Genomic DNA, 22725 nt, shown 5'->3' with positions numbered 1-22725 from the left:
CTAGTAAATGGCTGAGGCTAGATTTGATCAAGCATTCTATCCACAGCACCATGTAGCTGCCTTAAGTTCCTTTAACTGATCCTCATCTGGCATGCTGTTGGGGTCTTTCACCTTTATGGTCATTTTCCTCTGGATGCTCTTTGATTCAGCAATTTCTCTCCTAAAGGTTAGTTATCAGAACTGAACACAAGACTCCAGATGTGGCCTAAGTAGGGCAGAGTACAGCAGAACTATAACCTTCCTTGTTCAAAATACTGCATTATGGCTAAGGTGGGAAATTTCCTACAAATAGGCTACATTTCCCAGGATGGCTGGATCCAATACACAAATGGAAAAGAACAGGAACTCCATTTCCCATGAAGCCATGTACCTACAACATAGCTGATGATTGAGGCAAGAGAACTTTGAAGTAGTGAAGTAGAAATGGAGAAGTAAGGGAGAGTTTTGCTGGGTTCATGACCACACAGAACAGAAAACAGCATGAGAGGAAAACTAAGGTGGGGAGCTACAAGCAGAGAGCTATGGCCAGATAAGTGATGAGCAGCAGGGTACAGATACTTCAAGTAGCCAGAGCTATCTGCACTGAAGTTTCCATCACCTTCAATTGGACTACAGAGAAAAATCTCCCCCACGCCTTTCTTACCAGAACTGTGAGTATCAGAGGTGTTAATTTCCTAAACAAGTCTGGGAGAAGGGGATGAGACTGTACTAATTTGGGTAATGGATGCTGAGATTGTTTCCTGTGGCTTTACTACCCATTTTTGTCCTAATTTCTGTTTTACTGGTTCAATGTTAGTCTTTTTCCAAGACTATTAACATTGTAAGCAACTGAATAGGTAGTTCTGAGTTAAATTTCAAAGTTCCCAGTTTTCTAAAGTGAGCCAGATGCCTGAATTACCGCTGAGGATTCCAAGCAAATTAAGTCTGCATCCAGGAGGATAAGGAGAGGGCTGTACTATAGGACGTACTAAGCCTGCATTAGGGTTTTGGTTTGCCAATATCATACTGATGACTCCTATTGAACTTGAAGTCCACTAAAACCATTAGATCTTTTTTCAGATGAACTACTATCTGGTCATACCACTCCCATCTGATACTTGGGAATTTGTTGTTTTTTTTTTTAATTAAAGTGTAAGATTTCACATTTACCTCTATTAAATTTCATTTTATTAGACTCTAGGTGGTACAGTAGATAAGAGTGCTGGACTTGGGAGTCAGGAAGACCAGAGTTCAAATCCTCATCTGTTTGATCCTATTTAGGCCATAGTATTGTTCACTTACAATTCCACTTTTCCACTTCTAGTAAAGAGACGTCTCTTAGTTCAAAGATTATATGCTGCTCTTAGCATTCCTCATGAGTCTCAGCTCATTCTGACTCTTGACACTATTATAGGGCCATGCCACTTAAAAAAAAATTTTATCCTCCATTATCAGCCCTTGCTTCTGTCTTCTGTATATGTCTTTAAAAAGTCTAAGTGGGTCGATCTGACACATTGGTGTCTTTAAGCAACATTTTCTTTTCATCTTGATTGGAACAGTTTCTCTTTGTGTCTTCAAAATATCATTCTTGAAATCTTTCTATCCCTCCTGGACTGATTTCTCCTACTTGTCCTTTCTCTGAACCCCCGAAATCTGCTCTCTTAGGTACCAAAAGATCAAAAAAAAAAAAAAAGAGGAAAAGAACTCATATTTACAAAAAAAATACACTGCTACTCTTTTTGTAGTGGCAAAGAACTAGAAATTTGGGGGTGCCCATCAGGTGGAGAATGGCTGAACAAATTATGGTACGTGAATGTAATGGGATATTATGGAGTCTTAAAAAATAAGAAATCTGATATGAACTGGTGGAGGCAGAAATGAGCACAACTAGGCAAACAATACACACACACACACACACACACACACACACACAGATATACATGACATTGTAAAGACAAACAACTTCTAAAGACTTATGAACTCTGATCAATACAATGACCAATCACAATTTAAGAGAACAGATGATGAAGCAAGCAGCATGCTTGTCTCCAGACACTGAGGTAATGGAGTGACCATACACAATGAGATACTTTTTTGGACATGGCCAACGAGAAATTTGCTTTGCTCAACTACACTTATTACAAGAGTTCTGTTTTTATTTTCTTTTTTCAATGGGGGGAAGGTAAGAGGGAAATAATTTTTTTGTTAATTAAAAAAAATAATAAAATTACAGCTGCATAGGACTATGGCTAGCTTTCCTGTCCTCTGTGACAAATTCTAATATGAAGATTCACTTCTTTCCAGGGTTCCCATCATCTCAACTTCAACAAACAGTTCTTCCTACATTGCAGTTATTCTCTGTGATATTTAGTTTATAGATCGACACAGTCAATTGTTTCCTTTTCCCCTTCCTTTTCAGATAGATTTTCCCTTTAGACTAGATTTGTAAAACTCCAAGTAAATAAATTCTTACCAGCTTTTGTTAGGTGTACTCCATTCCTCCTCAACAGCCTATCATTTCTATATTTTGAGCTATGAAATCTAAAAGCTATTATCAGACACCATCTTCTTAACCAGATGTTCAATTCCTAAATCTGCCTATCTTTTCTAAAGTTTTCACTATGCATTGGCAGTAGGGGTGAAAACACCACCTTTGACCCTAAGGTCTCCTTGCTTGGGACTTCATAACCCTCAGCAATGTTTTTTACATTCCCTCTGGCAATATCATCTTGCCCATATTAGTCACTAGAAGTGGATAGTGATCATCAGGTTTGGCAAATCACAGAAAGTTCTCTGACATGTCATGGATACGTGCTGTAGAAAGACAACAGACCTCTTTCTACTGTTAATTTCATGTCAACAAATTGCCGCCCCAGGACCCCTCAGCAGTGAGTCACTAACCATCACTCATCTCTCCTTCCTTTGGCCCTTATTAGCTGACCTAGCACTTGATGACTCCTGTGGATGTACAGCATTAGTCCTTCAAGCACAAGTGCCTGCTTCCTTCTCAGAGAGTTCAGCTCCTTCCAGAATATAAAGCAAGAGCCTTGCCCAAGGTAAGATGGTTACTAAATGGCTGCACCTGTAACTCTAGCCTTTTTACTGATTTTCTCTCACCAATGAAGCTGTGTGAGAATCTCTCTTGGCAATTTCTTCTTTTACTTTTTCTTTCAGTTCAGTTTCTATATCAAAAAATCAGAGAGCCAGAACTTGATCTCTGAGATCACATCCAATTCTGAAATGCAATAATTTTTAGGTAAGTGATACTCACTGTATTGTACCACAGCATGATGAAAAGATAAGTGCTTATTAATGAAACTGTCCAGGAGGGTGTTTATTTTCACTTATCAAGTTTTCTTGGTAAAGAGTCTAGTCATAGGAGAATTTGATAGTTATAATGTTAACATCAGTCCATTTTTTCGATGTTAATTTTTTTACATGTAATTAAGAAATATTTAACGAAATAAATAAAAAATATATTGGGGAGGGAGGAAAGCTTTTGATCCTGAGTTTGCAAGGGAGCCTGTTACCAAAAATGTCCAGAGTGTCTGAAGGCAGTACAAAGGTATATTAAAATGGAGTTGAACTTCAGTTCTGGCAAGTGTAAAGATCCTTGCCATATCCAAATTATATATCTATAGGTCAACAAGTTCTAAAACAGGAAATCAATTTAGGAATCATTCATTAATGATCATTCCCCAAAATCACTAGGATTATTTCTCTGTTGTAACAAAAAAAAAAAAGGTGAACAAAACATTGGGCATAATCAGGAAAAGTAATGGAAACAAAACATAGAATATTAACCTACCCCTAGCAACACCATGGTACTATAACAGAAATCTTTGGAGCCCTGTATATTTTTGTCTGCTGCATCTCAAGAAAAATGCAACAGAGGTGGAAAATTCCAGAAGAGTGCACCTTAAATGACAAAACTAGGCAGGGAATATAAAAGACTGTGAGATGAGAATAGGCTAAGAAAATTTGTACTCTTCGGGTTATAAAGACAGAGGCTGAGCTAGGATGTGATGGAAATTTATTTTAAAAATATGGACTGGAATAACATGGACTTATTCACCAAAAAAACATACTAGAATGAGGAAATATCTCTTGAACTTGAAGAGAGTTAAAGTAAGGAGAAATGAAAGGGTGGGCCTTTATACAGTGAGAAGTCAACTTGAGGGATAGAAAATATAAATATGGTTATTATATCTCACCTATTTAAAACCTGACTATGTGTCACCTACCTGAAACACAGTCCATAATCTAGGTCTTGCAGTTAGTTAATAAGCACTTATTAAGCACTAATTATGTGTCAGACACTGCACTAAGTGCTAGGGAGAAAAGGAAAAGCAAAACATGGCTCTTGCCCTCAAGAAACTTACATTCTAATGAAGGAGACAACAGCAACAAAAAACTGTGTATAATCAAAACATAGACGGTATAAATAGAAGTGAATCTTAAAGGGAAGGCACTAAGAGCTGGGAGGCTCATGAAAGAAATCCTGGAGAAGGTGGGATTTGAGCTGTGTCCTAAAGAAGGTCTGGGAAGCCAGGAGCTGGTGAAGATGAAGACAGAGCATTTTATGTATGAGGGACAGCCAGAGAAAATGCCCAGAGTCAGGAGATGGAGTGTTTTGTTCAAGGAATAGCAAGGAGGCCAGTGTCACTGGGGAGAGTAAGGGTATAACCTTTAAGAAGGCTGGAGGGGCAGCTAAGTGGCACAGTGGATAGAGCATAGGTCCTGGAATCAGGAGGACCTGAGTTCAAATCTGACTTCAGCTGTGTGACCCTAGGCAAGTCACTTAACGCAGATTGCCTCCACCACCACCAAAATAATACTGGAAAGATATGTGGGGGTAGGGTATGAAAGGCTTTGAATACCAAATAGAGGATTTTTTGTTTGATTCTGGAGATGATATGGGACCACTGGACTTTATTACATGGGGGGTGGGGGAGGACAGTGTACACAGTCCAGCCTACAACTTATAAAAATCACTTTTCCAGCTGAGTGGAGGACAAATTGGAGTGGTGAGGGACTTGAGAAAGGGACACCAGCCAGAGAAGTCTATTGCAACATTCAGATGAGGAGGACCTACACCATGGTGGTGAGTTGAGTGGAGCAGAGACACATTCAAGAGGTGATGTAAAAGTAGAAATGATAGGACATGGGAACAGACTGGATATATGAGATCAGTGCTAGTCAAGAGTAGTGGATGGAGACTGAGCTTGTGAGCCTAGATAAATGGGAGGATTACCCTTAATAGTAATAGGGAAGTTCAGAAGAGGGAAGGAATAATTAGTTCTGTTTTGGACATGCTGAATTTGAGATATCTATAATACTTTCAGTTTGAGATATTCACAAAACAGTTGGTGACGTGAGACTGGAGGTTAGGGCCTGGATATAAAGATCTGAGAAATATTTACACAGATATAATAATTGAACTGTGGGAACTGGAGAGATCACCAATCAAGATAGCATGGAGGGCTAAGAGAAGAGGGTCCAGGACAAAGCCATGGGGTACACTCACTGTTGGTGTACACAACGTGGAAGCATGTACATAGACCTGGAGGCAAAGGAGACTGAGAAGGAACAATTAGACAGGTGGTAGAACCAGGAGACAGCAGTGTCACAAAACCCTACAGAAGACAGAGTATCTTGGAGAAGAGGGTGACCAACAGTGTCAAAAATTTGTAGAGAAGTCAAGAAGGGTGAGTATTGAGAAAGGCCATCAGATTTGATGATTAAGAGAACACTGGTAACTTTGGCTAGAGCAGTTCTGGGTGAATGATGATGTCAAAAACTAGACTGCCAAAGTTCTAGAATTGAGGGAGGAAGGGAAGTGGAGGCATTGAATGGAGATGGTTTTCTCAAGTCATATAACCAAGAAGGAGAGGAGAGATATAGGACAAGAGTTTTCAAGAATGGTAGAATCAAGTGAGGGTTTGTTTTTTTTTTAAGATGAGGGAGATGTGGTAATGTTTATAGCCAGTAGGGAAGTAGCAGTAGGTAGAGAGAGACTAAAGATTAACGACAGAGTAGGAATGATAGTGGGGAGGAGGGCAATCTACAGGAGAAGATGAAATGATATGTGATCAAGGGTGCATGTAGATGCACTTGCACTTAGTAGGCACTTAATGTTTTGAAAATTACAATAAACTTAAAAAAAAAAAGCCTATGAGCACCCAAAATAGCATACATTGCTTCATTCAATGAACGCTGCCCCCCCCAGATATATGTATATAGGTATGTATATGTGTATACATGTATGTACATATATAATCTTATTACACATGTAATATAGGATTATTGTACATATAATATGAAAGGCATTGCTACAAAGAACCTATACTTGGGTAGCTAGGTGGCACAGTGGATAGAGGGACAGGCCTGAAGTTAGGAAGACTCATCTTCCTGAGTTCAATCTGGCTTCAGACACTTACCAGCTATGTGACCCTTGGCAAGTCACTTAACCCTGTTTGTCTCAGCTTCCTCTTTTGTAAAATGAGCTGAAGAAGGAAATTGCAAATACTCTAGTACCTCTGCCAAGAAAACCTCAAATGGGGTCACAAAGAGTCAGACATGGCTGAAACCACTGAATAAAAACAACCTATACTAAAGGGAATCACAAAAAAAGTCTTTTCCATCCCTCTCCTTGACCATTTACTTTGCACACAGTTTTACTAAGTTTGTTTCTAGGCCTGTGGAAGATAAGAATCAGCAAATCCAAAAGAGGGAGAGGGGCTATATAGTAGCCACGACATTGACAGAAATAAGAAATCACAGCAAATAGTGAGAAAAGGGAGAAATGTATAAAAAGAAACAAGACCTCGAATAAGTGCAGCAGTATAAAGGCATTGAGTACAGGGCCAACAGCTTTATATACCAGGAGGGCCTTATTAGAAGTACAGCATAATGCCTAATAATCATGATACTGACTCACCAAGAAAAAGGTAAATTATGTTTAATGTACTTTCTAAAGAGGTAGCTTTTAGCTTCTTGAAAAACTCAGCTTTCACTCATTCATTCGTCACTCACTAAGCACCTACTCTGTGCCAAAAAAAACCCCCAAAACAAAAAAACCAAAAAAAAAAACCAAAAAAAGGAACAGCGAAACAAAAAACAAAAAACCCTGTACAGGGTTCCCAAAAATGTTTCAGTCTCTGAGGATCTGGATAGTTATGTTTTAACATACGCATTTATTAAGTATTTACTAATTACTAAGTTCCAAAGATACTTAAAAAAAAAATCAAAAGGTTTCTGCCCACAAGGAGCTTACAGTCTAACAAAGGATATAATGACATAAATAGGTATCCACAAGATATAAACAGAGGAGACACAAGGTAACCTCAGGGGAGGAAATGGAATTGGTCTTGGCAAGAGGGGTCACTACTTCATCAGAGACTGAAGTGAAGGAGAAGATCGATGGTAGGGAAAGATGTCAGGGGAATGTAGGATGAGGAGAAAGAAAGGAGAGCTTGTGGAGAGCCATCAAGTTCTTAGCTGAGATGCTGGGAGTGAGAGGGACTGTGGGAAGCTTGAGGAGAAAAGGGAAGGTTTGCAACAGTCATTATGACAGAGAAATCAATGAGGAGATGCAGAATGAGACATACCTTGTGGGGTATGGACAATGTGGAAATTTGTTTTATTTGACTAAGCATATTTGTTACAAGGGTTGTTTTTTTTTTTTGTTTTCAATGAGAGGGTGTGGGATAAATGCTTAATTGAAAAAAAGTTTAAAAAAAAAACCAGAGTCAGTTAGGGAGGAAAAGAATTGCCATACTGCAGTGAGGACCCCACTGAGGTTACATAACAAATTTGTAGTGTACCCAGTCTGAAACTGTTCCATGAATTCCTCCAGCTCCATTCAGTAAAATGTGAATAGGAACAATGGAGGCAGATGGTGGAAGTAATCCATGTCTGGTGTTTGGCAAGGAATGAGCAATTTCAGAACAAAGGAGCAAGGAATTTAGGAATAGAGTATAGTATAGAATTGAACTGGATGGCCAAGTGGTTAAGATTGGGAAGGGAGGAAACTATAACAGGAGTAGGGCTGATGGCCTAGGAAAGTAACAAGGGGTACAACGATTGCAGGTCCCAGTGAGGAGAACAATTGGTAATAGGTCTAGAAGTAATAGGACATAGGGAGAGGAATGATAAAAGATTATTGAATTTTAGTGTTCTTGGATTTAAAAATGACCGTTTATTCTTATGAATCTGATAAACATCAATACACATGACCAGAAAGAGGACTACATAAGAAAGTACGTCTCTCTACTACATATTGGCACATCTACATACATACACATACACACACAAACACAGATATATATATATACACACACCAACATACCCATACCCCCATATATATTTCAAATTTAACATGATAGCTCTAGTATTATCCTGCTCATCTGTATCCCCTTTTGAGGAATTTCAGAGTTCTTAAACATGGAAGTAGAACACTGTGGCTGATTGCAAGACTGAGGTTATGAAAATAGCTGTGGGTTGCTGAGGAGTAGGTAGGTAATGGGAGCTGAATAGGTGGAAGAACTGAGAAATTAGGGTATTTGAGGGAATATCAGCATGTATATTGAAATCCACTTGTATTAGGGCAGGAGTTGGGGGTACGGAGAAAGACTATAAATCAGACCCGGAACTCACTGAGAAAGGAGGGAGAATGTATTGAGGGTTGGTAGATAATGACTAGCAGGACCTGAATCGGGTGATAAATGAGTATAGAATGAACATCAGAGAAGAGGTTGAAACCATTTTTTCCGTCTTTTTTTTTTAACTGAAGAATTTATCCATTGAGGCACTCTATTGAATTTTGTTTTTCTTTTTAAACTTTTTAAAAAATATTTATTCTGTCCCCTTTTTTCTATTCTTTTGATTTATTTTTACAAGCATTTTAAATTTCTCTCTCCTAGCACTCCCTCAATTAAACCATAAAAATAAACCAATTACTCTTAAAGGAGACCTTTTTTTCCCCATTTTCAGAATCCATGTGTGCCCCCAACATTTACATTTTTCTCTACACACATGGCAGGGTGTACATATCATTTAGATTTACAATCCCCCAGCTGAGAAATGCTGATATAGAATGCAACCAGGAGATGATTCTATTTGAGTAGTCTTGAATAATAGGACTGATACAAAGAAAGAAAAGGAAGAAAGCAACAGTGAAAGGAATTTTGGAAAACAAGTCATTTGGCAAAGACTTTGAACCAGAAAACCCTTGAGCAAATTAGCCTTAAGTAGAAGGAAGCATTTGCAGTAGAAACCATCAGGAAAGTGAAGATAATTAATATTTAAATAGAGTATTGAACTTTACCAAGGAATCATGACTTGGGACACAGGTGAATACAAAGTAAGAGGACTGGGGAAATAGGAGCTGAGGGAGGAAATAAGAAAAAGCTAGAAGGCAGGAAATGGAAAGGTTTGGCAGGTGGGAAATAATACTGAAGGAAAAAAAAGACACTTTAAATACTACAAATAGCTAAACGAGAAAGATCTGCTGTCATCTCTATTCCAGGTTAGCCCATTTCCAAGACACCAGACAGTTGTCTTTTGGAAAGATGCTTTTTAAAGTTATGTCAGTGAAAAGAGAATTTAAATTCTAAATAAGATGTGTTATTTGCTCTAGGAAGACAATGTGATGTTTTATTCCAACTTTGAGAAATCAAGTTCTTGAATCTCTCCCCTCCCATCCCCTATCAAGGGTCATCCATGTACAGTTATAGCTCATAAGTGTTTGCTTGAAGGAGGAAACAGTGACTCTGACAATTCAGTTAATTTGATTAACTGCTCCAAAACACCTGAAAAAACGTACTTCTAGATCCCAGACAAAAATGTAAGCAGAGCTGCACCACTGCCAACTTTTTATTCAACAGAAACAAAAAACAGCAGGCATCAGTGTCTATTATTAAAATACATTTGTATTTACTAAAATAAGGTCCTTTTACTCAGAAGAACAAAGTTAAAGCTTCCTCTCAGAACTGGCTCAAAAACGTTGTTTACATTTCAAAAGAAATTACAAGCACTTAACAACTGGATGTTACAATAACCTCACAAGGGCCTTCTATGGAAGCACAACATTAAAAACCTCAAACTTTTTACAAATTACCTGTTGTAGTGGCAGCAGAATTCAAAGCACTGATTTTTGAGAAACTAATATGGAAGTTGTGAGGAAACATATGGCTTTTCTTCCCAGATAAATTCTCTTAATGGCAGGCAGCATGGTGCAGAGTACTGGCATCTTGGAGGGGAAAGAACACGGGACTTAAAAGAAGCCGGAGTCCTGGATTTTAAAGGACCAGCTCAATCACTTGCTAGCTCTGTGACAGTGGCCAAAGTTACATCCTCACTGGGGCATCTGCAAAAGTGTGTACTAGATTAGGTGCTCGTAACTTTTTTTGGTGTCATGGACTTCTTTGATAGTCTGGTGAAGCCCATGGACCGCTTTCTCAGAATAATGTTTTTAAATGTATAAAATAATAATAATAATAATAATAATAATAATAATAATAAGCATTTATGTAATGCCTTAAGGTCTGCAAAGTATTTTTAAAAAATTATCTCAATGGATCCTCAAAACAATGTTAGGAAGTAGGTGCTTATTATACTCATTTTACCAGTGAGGAAACTGAGGCAAACAAAGCTTAAGTGACTTTCCCAATGCTGCACAGCTAGTAAGTGTCTAAGGCTGAATTTGAATTCAAGTCTTCCTGACTTAAGGTCCAGCATTGTATCTACTGTGCTACCTAGTTGTCCCTATCCTATGTAATGAAATACACGAGATTACAAAAGAAACCAATTACTTAAATACAGTTATCAAAATATTTAAGAAACAAGTTCACAGATGACTTGAAAACCTAGGTTCCTCTCAACTTAAAAATGCTACAATTCTATGATATTAAAAAAAATTCATTGGACCACAAATTTGATTGAGGTTTTTGTCTATTTTTTGGTGGGTTAAGATAGGGAACAAAGACATTGAGACATGGAAGAGAATAAAATATTACTGAATGGGAAATTTAAAAACGTACACCTACTATGTGATATGACAACTATGATTACAGTACAGAAAAGCAGTAAGCAAAAAAACAATGTAGGGACAACAAATATGTATGTACTTATAGGATGGGGATGCAAGGATCCAATCCTCTCTGGACAATAAATCCAGGGACAGTAAATATCAAGATCTCAAGATTTTATATTGGGAAAGAGAAACCAGGAAAGTGAGTGACCTCACCAAAAGCTCAGATTCTAGGTAATGAGATGAATATTCCCAGAGACAGCAAGGACAGGGGAGAGAGGGTACTGGGTGGGAAGCAAAACAACTAAACAATTATAGAAAATTTTGGTCCACAGGGCAAAGTGTTTTTTTTTTTTTAACTCACAGTTAAAATAATGTCAAAGTTTCAAATGTAAACCTGGAAAAGATGAGTTTATCTATTAGGATTTTATGTCTGTGTATTTTTTTTTTTGGGCAGGGCAATTGGGGTTAAGTGACTTGCCCAGGGTCACACAACTAGTAAGTGTCAAGTGTTTGGTCTGAGGCTGGATTTGAACTCAGGTCCTCCTGACTTCAGGGCCGGTGCTCTATCCACTGCGCCACCTAGCTGCCCCTGAATTTAAAATAAACAATAATTTTAAAATTAAAGAGAATAAAAACTTGAAGTATCCAGAAAGTTTCTCTGAGAAACTGGGGACAGTGGGGATTTTAGATTTTCGAAGAACTACTAGATCTACTGGTTCGAAATATTTCCCAAGTAGTTTCCAAACTTTATGAAATAGTTTTAAAGCCCAAGTTGGGACAAAGTAGCATGAAGTTGCCATTTAAAAAACATCTTGTTACTATGACTCAGAACCTTTGAAAAATGCTGGTTTGGTGATCAAGTCATTAAAAGATTAACCGGAAGAGAAATTTTATTAAAATTACTACTTAAGAGATTATTCTAATAGAAATATAACTCATTTCCATGCTTCCAGTGTGAGACTCACGTTAAGTAATCTACCTAGCACACCAGACTCAATATCCCTATGACTCCTACGCTTTTTGGTCATTGTATTACATTGCTGCCAGCACAGCTCCTGTAAAACCCAGTTGCTGTTTTTCTTTCTCCACATAAACTGTTTTTAATCTAGTCACATTCCATCTATCCTACACTTTGAGCAGTTGTTTTTTGGATTTCAAGCATAGGACTTTGCATCATCACTGTTAAATCCCATATTTTTCATTTCGGCTCACACTTAAAGTCTGAGACATGCATCCATCCATTTCTCCATCTAGGATGATTGAATATTAAATGAATGAGGAGATGCTAGAAGAGCAAGGAAAGTAGGTGGCCAGAACCAGAATTATTATTACCGCCTCCCTTCTCTAGCCCCCTCCACATTCACTACTATGCATCTTTCCTACTGGGAGCGACAATGTAAGGGTGCTAGCTACATTTTAAGGAAATCACATCATCCATGAATGAGGTCTGTGTCTTCACCGTTTAAACATATGACAAAAGTGAGGAATCCTCAATACTAATGAAGCTGCGTCTGTACTAGTGGTAGAGAAGACTCATGGCTCTATGATCTATGATTCACTATTTGACAGAAATGCAGGAGCTTCCTGAGATTCTGACCCACAAAAAGGGCTGGGGTACTGAAAGGATGGACATGACACGGTGAGTGCAAAACATACTAAACTCTACCCTTGCTTGAGAGACTAAAGTTACTCAAAAGACAAAATAAGCCAAAACACCAAGGCATTGACAAAGCTGGTGGGAAAAGAGGAAGCACTCACACTGCTTTGCTCCAGCAACATCTCCTCCAGCACTTGAGACGGGGACCAAAGAGACCTCTTATGGTTCTCTCCTCTGTCTCTACCACTTCCTATTTTGATCATCTCCCAGTCAAGCCTGTGCTTTGATGAGAAGAAGGAAAAGGGAATGAGAGAGTGAAGACTGAAGAAAGTAGGAATGGAACTCCATTTGCACCTTCACTAGGTGGGGCTAGAATAGAATTAAAGCCACTAAAAGAATCAGAAAGCTGTACCTGCCCCCTTCTCCCCTGTAAGGAATAGAAAAACACTTCCAGCAAGAGGGAAATAAATCTCACTTGCACCTGATCTATTGTTTTTTTTCTTACAGTAATTACAATTCACCTTCAGATAACACTTTCAGGTTTACAAAGTTCTTTCCTCACAGCAACCTAGTGAGGTTAGTAGTACAAGTTTTATAATATAGTACAAGTTTTATAATCTTCATTTTACAGATAAGGAAATTGAGGCTCTGAGGGATTAAATGACTTATCCAAGGTCACAAAGCTAGTTAATGTAAGAGCTGAGACTAAAACCAAGTTCTCTGACTCCAAATGCTATGGGTTCCCCCCACCCCTCCCTTTTCCACTCTATCATATGGCCTCCCTAAGGAGTTCAAATGGTTTGGAAACTACAAGAAAGGTCAATGAGTAAGCAGAGAAAAATTTAAGACTCATCCCCCAACTGCCAATCATTGAAGGACAAAGAACAGGCTCCTGTGACTTTTGCCTTCAGGAACAAAGAGGTTGTGAAAGCCTGACTTAGAAAGAGCAGAACATGGCCTGTATCATTTCTGCTCTACTTGTTTGGGAAGTGGGGAAGATAGAATGATGACTTGTTTAATCACTGCAGAACAGGCTCTGTACGTGGGTTCTTGCCAGTCTGGTCACTTAACTAAAGCAACACACTCATTACGTTGTGACCAGACCACATCCCTTCTAAGTTTCCAGTCACCCAATGGATCAAGGCCACAATAGGGAATATCATTCTTTGATCATCGTCTTCTTCGGAGGCTGTTAATTTCTTTTCACTACTTCTGTCACAGTGTAATGAGTTGGAAAGAGGGGACCTGGGTTCAAGTTTGCTAGTTGTATAATCTTAAGTCAAATGACTCTAAGGTCTATAAACCTTTGAATTAGTGAACATCACATCAATCTAGAGCATTCTCCATGTTGCTTTCCTTAGTTCTACTTACAAATAGATAAAAGTAGATAAAGAAACTGGTGACAAGAAAAGAAAAAAGGAACTATTCTTGTTTAGTTGTGCTAACTCCCCCTTGCTGCCCCCAATTCCCTAACCTTAAATCTTGGACACTGAAGAAATTTTGTCCGTGAGCTTTCAAGGCTTTACCTAACAGCATTTCTCTCCCAAGGCCTACCTCTCCATACTAATCTAGTTGGGAAAACTTTATTGTCCCCTACATCTGATCCTTTATTTGAGAACTCAGACCTTGAAAAGCCTGCTCCTTCCCTACCATTCTGTGTCTTTTTTATCCTACTGCTCTCAGCTCAAATCCACTTCTTAAGTTTCCTTTAATTAACCTCAACTTAGCTACCATCCTACATCAGCTCATTATCATGTGTGTGCATGTCTCAATCATTCATTTTTTAACTTAAGTGTTTACCTGCCCTATACAAATCACTATTTCCCACCCTCCACATGTCACCGATTTTTTTCATCAATTTGGGCTCCAAATAATTCTTGTCTGTTTCTAAAAGTCAAATCTACCCTCAAAGGACAAATGAGAGCCACCACTAAGGATATTCAAAGGAATGTACTGCTGGCTCTGAAAGGGTCTCCAAAGAAGTTAAAAACCTGGGTTCAGCAATGGTAGCACTGATGGAATAACTACTCAGCCTGACAACGGGATTACTTTGAAGCAGATCATACTCATTTAGATGTATAAGTTCTGGGATGTATTTTTTAAAAATCACATTACTGATAGTCATGCTTCATATTTAATCATATCTCTGTTGGACTATGAGTTCCTTAAGGGCTATAATCAAAATTTTCAATTTTTTTTTTGCCATTTAACAAATGTTTATGGATAATGTTGATAAAAGAGCCTGTCTCAGGCATGTGAGTAAGTAGCTATCTGCAAATCTGCATTAAATTACACATCAGACTACAATTCTGAGGGGTAGTATCAAAAATGATGACGAGAGAAAGCAAGCCAACAATTTTTATGAGCGTCTTCTTATAGAATGGGGCACACAAAGTCATGCTCTAGAAATGAAAGATGGAAATGAGCAAATATCTTCATTCTTTGAAAGCTAGTTTGGGAAAAGTGAGGGAGGAAGTTTGCCTCTCTCCACCAGCACTCTTCACCCCCAGCCCCCTGGCAAAAACAAAAACAAAACACACATCAACAAACAACACAAAAAATAGCAGTGAGGTTTTCTTTTCTTTTTTTTTTTGACCAAAAAAAGTTGAAGAATACAAACAAAAGGCTCTTACAAATACACAATACCTAAATCAGGTAGGTTCTCAAAGAAGCCAAGATCTGATATTTTTTTTCCCTGGGTAAAGAGATAAAGGGCTGGGAAATGCATCCTGGCATGATTTCAAGTTAGGGAGAGAACTAGTACTTTTCCTCTTTGCTGTGAAAAGACTTGTAAATAAATCAGTGACAAGGAGATGAAAGATGTGATATAAAGGCTGATGGTTAATAAGGATCCTTTAAAAAAAAAACCAAAAAAATCCCCCAAAAACCAAACCAACAGTTTAGAACTATAGAACTGATATCTGGATGGTATGGAAATAATGAAGACCTGAAGAATATTACTAGGTGAAGAAGCAGTTGAAACAAAAGTGTATATTTATATATATATATATAAAGTAGTACGTTTTACATGACCCATCCTTTGCATCAGCCAGTCTAAATCTACTGCTGCTACATAGCACTGGTCTTTACTACTGAAATCTTTTCTGTTTCCCTTATATCCCATCCCTTAACTCCATTCCCATCAACATCCCCCAGGCCCTCACCCCCACAAATACTTACATACATTGTGGCTCACCTTCAACTGGCTTCCTCTTGGATGCTGAGGTGATAGCAGAAGTCAGCCTCACTTATCAGGCCCTGCTCCACTGCCTTCTCGCCCGGTCCAACTTGGTCCTGCTTCCAAGCTCCTCTAGGGCTAAAAAAAGCCCAAATGCCAAATGATGTTCAAACCCTGAATCGTGGTGATGCCTTGCAGTAAAACTTGACTTCATCACAATCCTGGGTTTGGACATTATAATATCAGATTAGCTGCTATGCTCACAGTCATTTTCAAAAGAATTCATTGAAAACTAAAGAAATACATCTAACTAGACAAAGTATCAACCTTTCTAGAAGTTAAAGTGACCAAAAGAAGGATTGTGAAAATTTAGGTCAGTTAAATCCAATCATCAATAGAACTGATTCAAGAAATATGAAATGGGAAAGTTTGTAAAATAAAGCACAACAGAATCATGTGCAGTGATCAACATGGGTTTATTTCAAACTAAAGACAAAGAATACTGAACAGAATTGAGGCAGTATGGTACGGTATGGTATGGTAAGAGCACTGGAAAAGGAGTTAGGAGACCTGGGTTCTAGTCTTAGTCTAGTTTCTAACTTGCTGTGTGACCACAGGCAAGGAATTTAATCTTTCAGGAATGAGGAGGAGAGACTGGATGATTGCTAAGGTTTAAAACATTATGGCTCTGCAAGGAAAAAAAAATTGATGATGAAGGCAATAGAGGAGATGTAATGGATTTAGGTTCCGGTAGACCCTTCGTCTGTAAAAGACGAGTTTGACAGAAATTTCAAATGGGCACAGAAAAGAACAAAATGAGATTCAAATTGCAAAAAAAGGAAAATGAATATGTCTAGGAATGACAATTCAGCACGCAATCTGTCAGGTGAATCTGAAAGGTAATAACAGTACAAAGGATCTGAGGTGAGAGGAGAGGAACTTAGAAATGAGTATTGATATGACAACAAAAAGTATCCAACTTATTCTGCATTGCATTCAAAGGACTCTCGAATTTGATTCTTTTTCAGTGTCAGGTGTTGTAAACCAGACCCCTTTGGTAGCACCAACTCTCTCTAGTGACTAGATAAATTCAGCACGGTGCTTTTGTTTCCATTTATTTCAGTAGTTTGAAATTTACCATCTTTGACTTACAATCCAGTTTTGTTCTCAGGTTTATTTGTAAATCAATTGTTTGCAACTCAGAACACATCTTCCTATTAAAAAAACAATGTTTTAAATGATGGTTTGGTTCCCAGGTCAGCCCACAACAGCCCACTGAACCCATAATGGAACTGAAATGCTACACAGGAACCATGAAAGTCTTTGAACGGTTTCTTTATGGAGATTCTGATGAGACATCAGGGCAACTTTAGGGGCTTTAGAGGCTGATAATTCCTGAGAGGATTCCTTTGGAGCACCTTTCTTTAAAAATCATTCTAGAGAAGAAATCTAAATAATACCTTCTTTTTCTCAAAACAAATTTCCTCCTAGAGGCAAGGAGTAAGAGATTTTCCTAAAGAAATATGCTACATGTATATATATATATATATATATATATATATACACACACACACACACACACACATATATGTATGAGAAAGATGTTCATTTGAGGCGGTAAGTTGTCAGTAGTGAAAGGAGTTCAGCATATGATCTCCTGAGGTAATGGAAGAAAGGAAAAGTGAGACAATTTCCTGTACTGATCCCCAAAGGGATAGCTTAGCTGCTGGATTACAGAGGTCCTCAGAGTTATTAGGGTGGGATTAGGCTAGAGGTATGTATGTGAGGGGTGGGCCAGAGTAAGTATACACCTTCCATTTCTATCTATGGATCATTTGTACACTGCATGATTTATGAGTTGCATAGTGCTTGCACATAGTAGGTGCTTAATAAATATTTGACGAATTATTAAGGGGATACTTTGTACTGAAGTGATACTGTCTTTAGCAGGCGATGAATTTCCTGATCCTGATAAAAAGTGGTTGAAATGGGGTGGCTCCAGGGCACAGGATTTCAGTGGCTCTCCATCAGCAAAGTAACCCACTCACTAACTTCTGTTTCTATCACCACTGATGAGACAGTGCTGTATTGAGCAGAACATCCTATCAAGCCTTGAAAATTTAAGAACAAGAAAGACCCTGAAGGTGGATCTGGCTAACAAAGTAACCAAAATAAATCAACTACTGAAAGAAATTACTTAAGAAGCAACCTGAAGCTGTTAAATATTTAAAAGTAAGTAACACTTAAAGGGAAGAAGATGAGATGCCAGCATGTAAGTGTCAAAAATGCAGAAGCACCAGTAGCGGGGAAAAAAAAGGAACTATTTTGGTTTATGTTAGAGAGGAAAAAAAAATAAAATCTAAGTTGAATATGAAGAACAGACAGAGTAACTAATCAGGTGATAGGATGGCCAGCAAGATAGAGCAAATCCTTCATCAGGGATTGTCTTATATTTTTTTTTTTTTGTATTCTTTATCACATAGACTAACTACATGGGGCTTCCCATGGAGTAGGCCCTGGATAAAATATCTGTTGATCTGATTCGGGTTGTAGACAATAAACAAATCCTTGGGTTTCCAACCATGGTTTACGAAGCTTTGCTTGCTTATGGCGAGACTCAGGCCATGACAGAGAATCATGAAGATGGGGTACAAAGAAAGAAAAGGAAAAAGGCCCACTAGACATAGATCACTCATCACTCCAACTGATAAGGAAACATCTTGGTAGTACAAAGAGAAGCAGATTTGTAGTTAGAGAATCTGGGTTCAAATCCAGGCTTTGCTACTACCTGATATGACCTTGGGTGAGTTACTTTATTTCTATGGGCCTCAGCATGTGTAAATAAGTTTGGACAAATGCTTTCTCTTGTCTCAGTGAGCTCTAACTCTATCGGCTGAGAAATAACTGAATTAGGATGTGGTGCAGAGAGAGGTGAGTTACTGGTATCTATAAAAAGAGAGTCCTTAGGGACCTTCTCACCCGTTTTTGTCAACATGAATGCTGGAACGAGAAGATGGACAAGCAGCCACATCAAAGAATCTGCCCTCCTCTCACTTCTGACCCAGCTAGGGGCTCTGCAGGTCACTACTCCACAATGCAGCCCTTGGGAAGGACCAAATGGACCTTCTGAAGGTCTTGCCTAACTCAGTTTTGCCTCACTCTTTCATGAATACTGCAAATAGCCCCGTACAACTATGGGAGAGTTCATCCTATTGCTATGTCTTACAATCTTAAAAGCAGGAGCACAGTCAACCACCCAGGAAATGTTTTACAAGAAATGAATACCATCTTTCTCCCTGCAAATTAGTCTCCATCCACCACACTTCAAGAGAGTTAGAAAGGAATTCTGTACATTTGCAAATCAATAGCTCACATTGGCTATAGGAACAATAAAAGCTCAATATGCTACTCTGGAGACCAATAATGACTTAGTTTTCAAACACAATATTTCTCTTTGAGAACCGGGCAAGAAAATGACACAGACCTCCTGTCCAAGTCCTCACTGTACCAATGACCTTTTTTTTGGGGGGGGGAGGTGGAAATATCGGTAGATTGGTGGTAAGAATGCTACTAGAAGCTGTGCTGTACATTTTACCACTTGCTATTTTTCAAAGAAATTTGCACAAGGGTTATTAATTGCATGTTAGAGAAATCTCTCTACTAGAGAAAAGATGATTTGCTAAAAAATGCATTTTAATCACTCAGCTTAAAAGTTTCTGGTTTTTGCCAGAATCTCACATACTTTGGGGTACTTCTGATTTCTCTTACATTCCTGCTGGGGAACAGTTATCTGCCATGCCACACCTCCAATGACTTCACCCATTTTCACAATCACATAGGAGTTACCCGTTGTTTGTTAAAACATGTGAAATTCCTGTCTGGAAGGTTGTTATGCCTAATGATGGGGCTAACCTTAGAACCTGGTTCAATAATATGCCTAATCCAACAGGGATTAATAATGAGAAAAGAGAATGCATTTTATCCTGAATCATCCATTCTCCTGTTGCCTTCGGGCATCCATCAACCAAGTAAACGCCCTAGACGATCAGAGAGGGGACCACAACTCCCAATCATCTTAAACTGGCCCAGTCAGGTCTCCAGAATGGGCAGTTAGCTTCCCATTATCTGAAGCATTTGCTACATGGCTCTGGGAAATCTGCTGGATGCTGGTTTTTTCCCCTCATTAGAAAGACTCTCAGGAACCCTAGTTCTTCACACAAACAGGCAATGGAAGTACAATCCCTTAAAAAGGACACATTCCTTCACAGACTTAGAGCTAATACACGGGCCTCGGAGGTCACTTCATCCAACCTCATCATTTTAGAGATGAGGAAAATGAGGCCCAGGGAAGTTATGTGATTTGCCCAAAGTCACAAAAGAAAAATGAGAGGCAGGATTTGAACCAGGCTCCTCCAAGTCCAAGCCAATGCTCTTTCCAGAATATGATGAAGGTCTTTCACATCCCCTAACACCTGGACAGGGGGGTAACACTGCCTACAACTGATGGCCCTAACCAGGAAACAATGTAAAGCAGACAAGCAAACTGAATCTGACATTCAACTGCAGGTGTTCTAAGCAGTAAACACTGGCGTTTCATTTTTACAAAGGCCAAATCATGGGCTCTGCTAGAGGAGATTTTTTTTAGGGAGCTGCTTCAGGCCTGAAAAGGGGCTTGTAGACTTGGTGTACTAAAATAAGACTCAAAACTGGAAGACAAGCTAATGGTTTGGCATCTTTCCCTCGCTCAGGCCCTCCAGACCTAACACGGGGACCTCCATGCCTCGGCCTAGAACACTCTTCAAGAGGCCTGGCTGCCAATTTGTCAAACACACTGGTGTGAATGCTGGCAGCTTCTCTTCTTGGAGCAAGTACAAATAGGAGAAAACAGCACCTGAGTAGCACAGAGTAAAGCTATTTCAAGCATTTGGTCTTGATTTTTGCTGGTCCATACAGGGGAGGTTTGAATACCAGCTGTTATGCAATTGTAGCAGAGGAAGATAATTAAGGCAGATTCTTTTCCCCTTTCCCACCCTCTGCTTCTGCTTTTCCACCAGCAGTACTTAACATTCACCAACACTGCTAACTACACTGGCTGCCAGTATCCTAAGCAAGAGATTTGATTCCATCCAGCTTAGGTGGAACGTAAGGTGAGCACATCTACTATGCAAATACAGGAAGAGGGGATTCCAACACTGAACCCATGGCTGAGAATACTGACTATAAAGAAAAATGGATTTTTAGTTAAGAGATAGTCTGATGACTGCATGCTTATCTATTTGCAGATATTTGCAGATATAAGCATTAGGGATATTTGGAGAACCTGACTATGGCTCTCATATGGATCAGCCCTTGTGCATAAAATGCCTCTGACTCCACACTGGATCCTTCTGACCTGGGTAACCTGGTAATAATAACTTCAATTTATATAGCTCTTCAAGGTCTACTAACTGCTTTCCACTGGGGATCATTGTTGTTTTCCAAGATTTATCATCTACTCTGAAGCACATATATCTACTCTTTTGCTTTCCAATATTCTCTCACAGTCATTCTGAATCTCATATTTCCCCTCATCCTCAAACCCTTTCCTCTCTTTTCTCACCAGGTGCTAGAGGAATGGGTCTCCACGCCCCTTCATTTTCATTACATGCCCTGTGGGGAGAAACCCAAAGCTCAGATGTGGATAAAGAAAAGTCTAGCACTGTAAGACTATCTGTTTCAAGTACGTATTTATCAATGAGCTCTCCTACAAATGGAAAACAACAAATTACCCACATATGGGTGGTCACCTTTCCAGATTTTACCTGAAGAGTGCCAGGAATTGCAAAATTCTTTCTGGATCCCAGATCAACCATTAAGCTATTGGCCCCATGAAGTCATAGACATCTCTGAGTCCTTCTCTAAGACCTTCTAGGACCTATTTACAATCCCTCTAGAAAGGACCCAATGACCTTAATGTTTTTTGCTGAGCTCCAGACATTTTACATATAGTAAAATTACCTAGAGTAAGAACAATGGGGAAGACAGCAACCCCTGATGAAGATATCAGGTGGCCTCAGATGTTTTTCTTGGAAGCCAATTTCCCAATATCATAAGTCTCTAATCTAAAGCTTCTTACCCCATCTTTGAAAAGGGAGAAATTCAAAGGGACCAAAACATAAATTGTCATTGTTGATCAACACTACTAAACTATATTAGAGTTATACAGACCTCATATAGGGTAAGGGTGACACAAATACATGAATTCCAGGTAACTGGAAGAAATGTTTCAGGACCCTTTCCCTTAATGGGAGAGAGGCTGGGGTAACTGGATGTAGTTGGGAATCCTACTGCTGTGTAGGTAGATGCACTGGGCTCTCCCCAGTATACATAGACTTCTTGGGTGATAAATGCTTGCTGAAGAAGCAACTGTACAATTCAATTTAAGCAGCAAGCAAAATGGTGATGCCCATGGGCAGAGCTGGGGTTGCACTGGAGTCTCAATCATCTTCATGGCAGTCCAGCTCCCATTTATTCCCCAATACTCATCTCAGGTTATTGCACCACAGTCAACCTTTTTAGTTCTCTTTCTGCTGCTTCTATCTTCTGATCTGCTCCCACCCTTAGCCCACAGGCTTGAAGATATTCAACTGGTGAAACTAAACACAAACTTAAGAGGGAAGCATTACTGAAGACACACAGCGGTAAACAACATGCAACAGAGTGACATGGGAAAATACAACAGCAGACAAACCATGCTGGCATGCAAAAATCAGAGCTAGGAGTTAAGAGAAGGCAAATATCTCATGTAGCCTATGAAGGTGGTAAGGCAAAATTCCAAACAAGCTCTGCAAATAGCAGCCATGAATCAAAGTTGAGGCTATGCAAGTAACCAGTAAGTGGAAACTTTTGAGTCACTGTCTCATATGCATTGGTAAGAATACATATGAGAAAAGCATG

At 39.0% G+C, this 22725-nt stretch overlaps 1 protein-coding gene across 3 annotated transcripts in view; it reads right to left on the bottom strand.

The window, feature by feature from the left end:
* The window catches only part of ATXN7L1 (ataxin 7 like 1), a 253230-nt gene that overhangs the window by 197660 nt on the left and 32845 nt on the right, over positions 1 to 22725 (bottom strand). Inside the window, exon 2 of one of the 3 annotated variants that reach the window (XM_027838589.1) lies at positions 15808 to 15927. The exons of the other annotated variants lie outside the window; for them this stretch is intronic. The gene's annotated coding sequence lies outside the window, so the exon portion shown is untranslated. The remainder of the gene's footprint in view (positions 1 to 15807; positions 15928 to 22725) is intronic. 3 annotated transcript variants of the gene reach the window in all.

The sequence above is a fragment of the Vombatus ursinus genome, unplaced genomic scaffold (assembly GCF_900497805.2).
Source record: "Vombatus ursinus unplaced genomic scaffold, bare-nosed wombat genome assembly UNPS02014830.1, whole genome shotgun sequence".
In the NCBI taxonomy this organism is placed as follows: domain Eukaryota; kingdom Metazoa; phylum Chordata; class Mammalia; order Diprotodontia; family Vombatidae; genus Vombatus; species Vombatus ursinus.
This window is presented reverse-complemented; position numbering and strand designations above follow the sequence as displayed.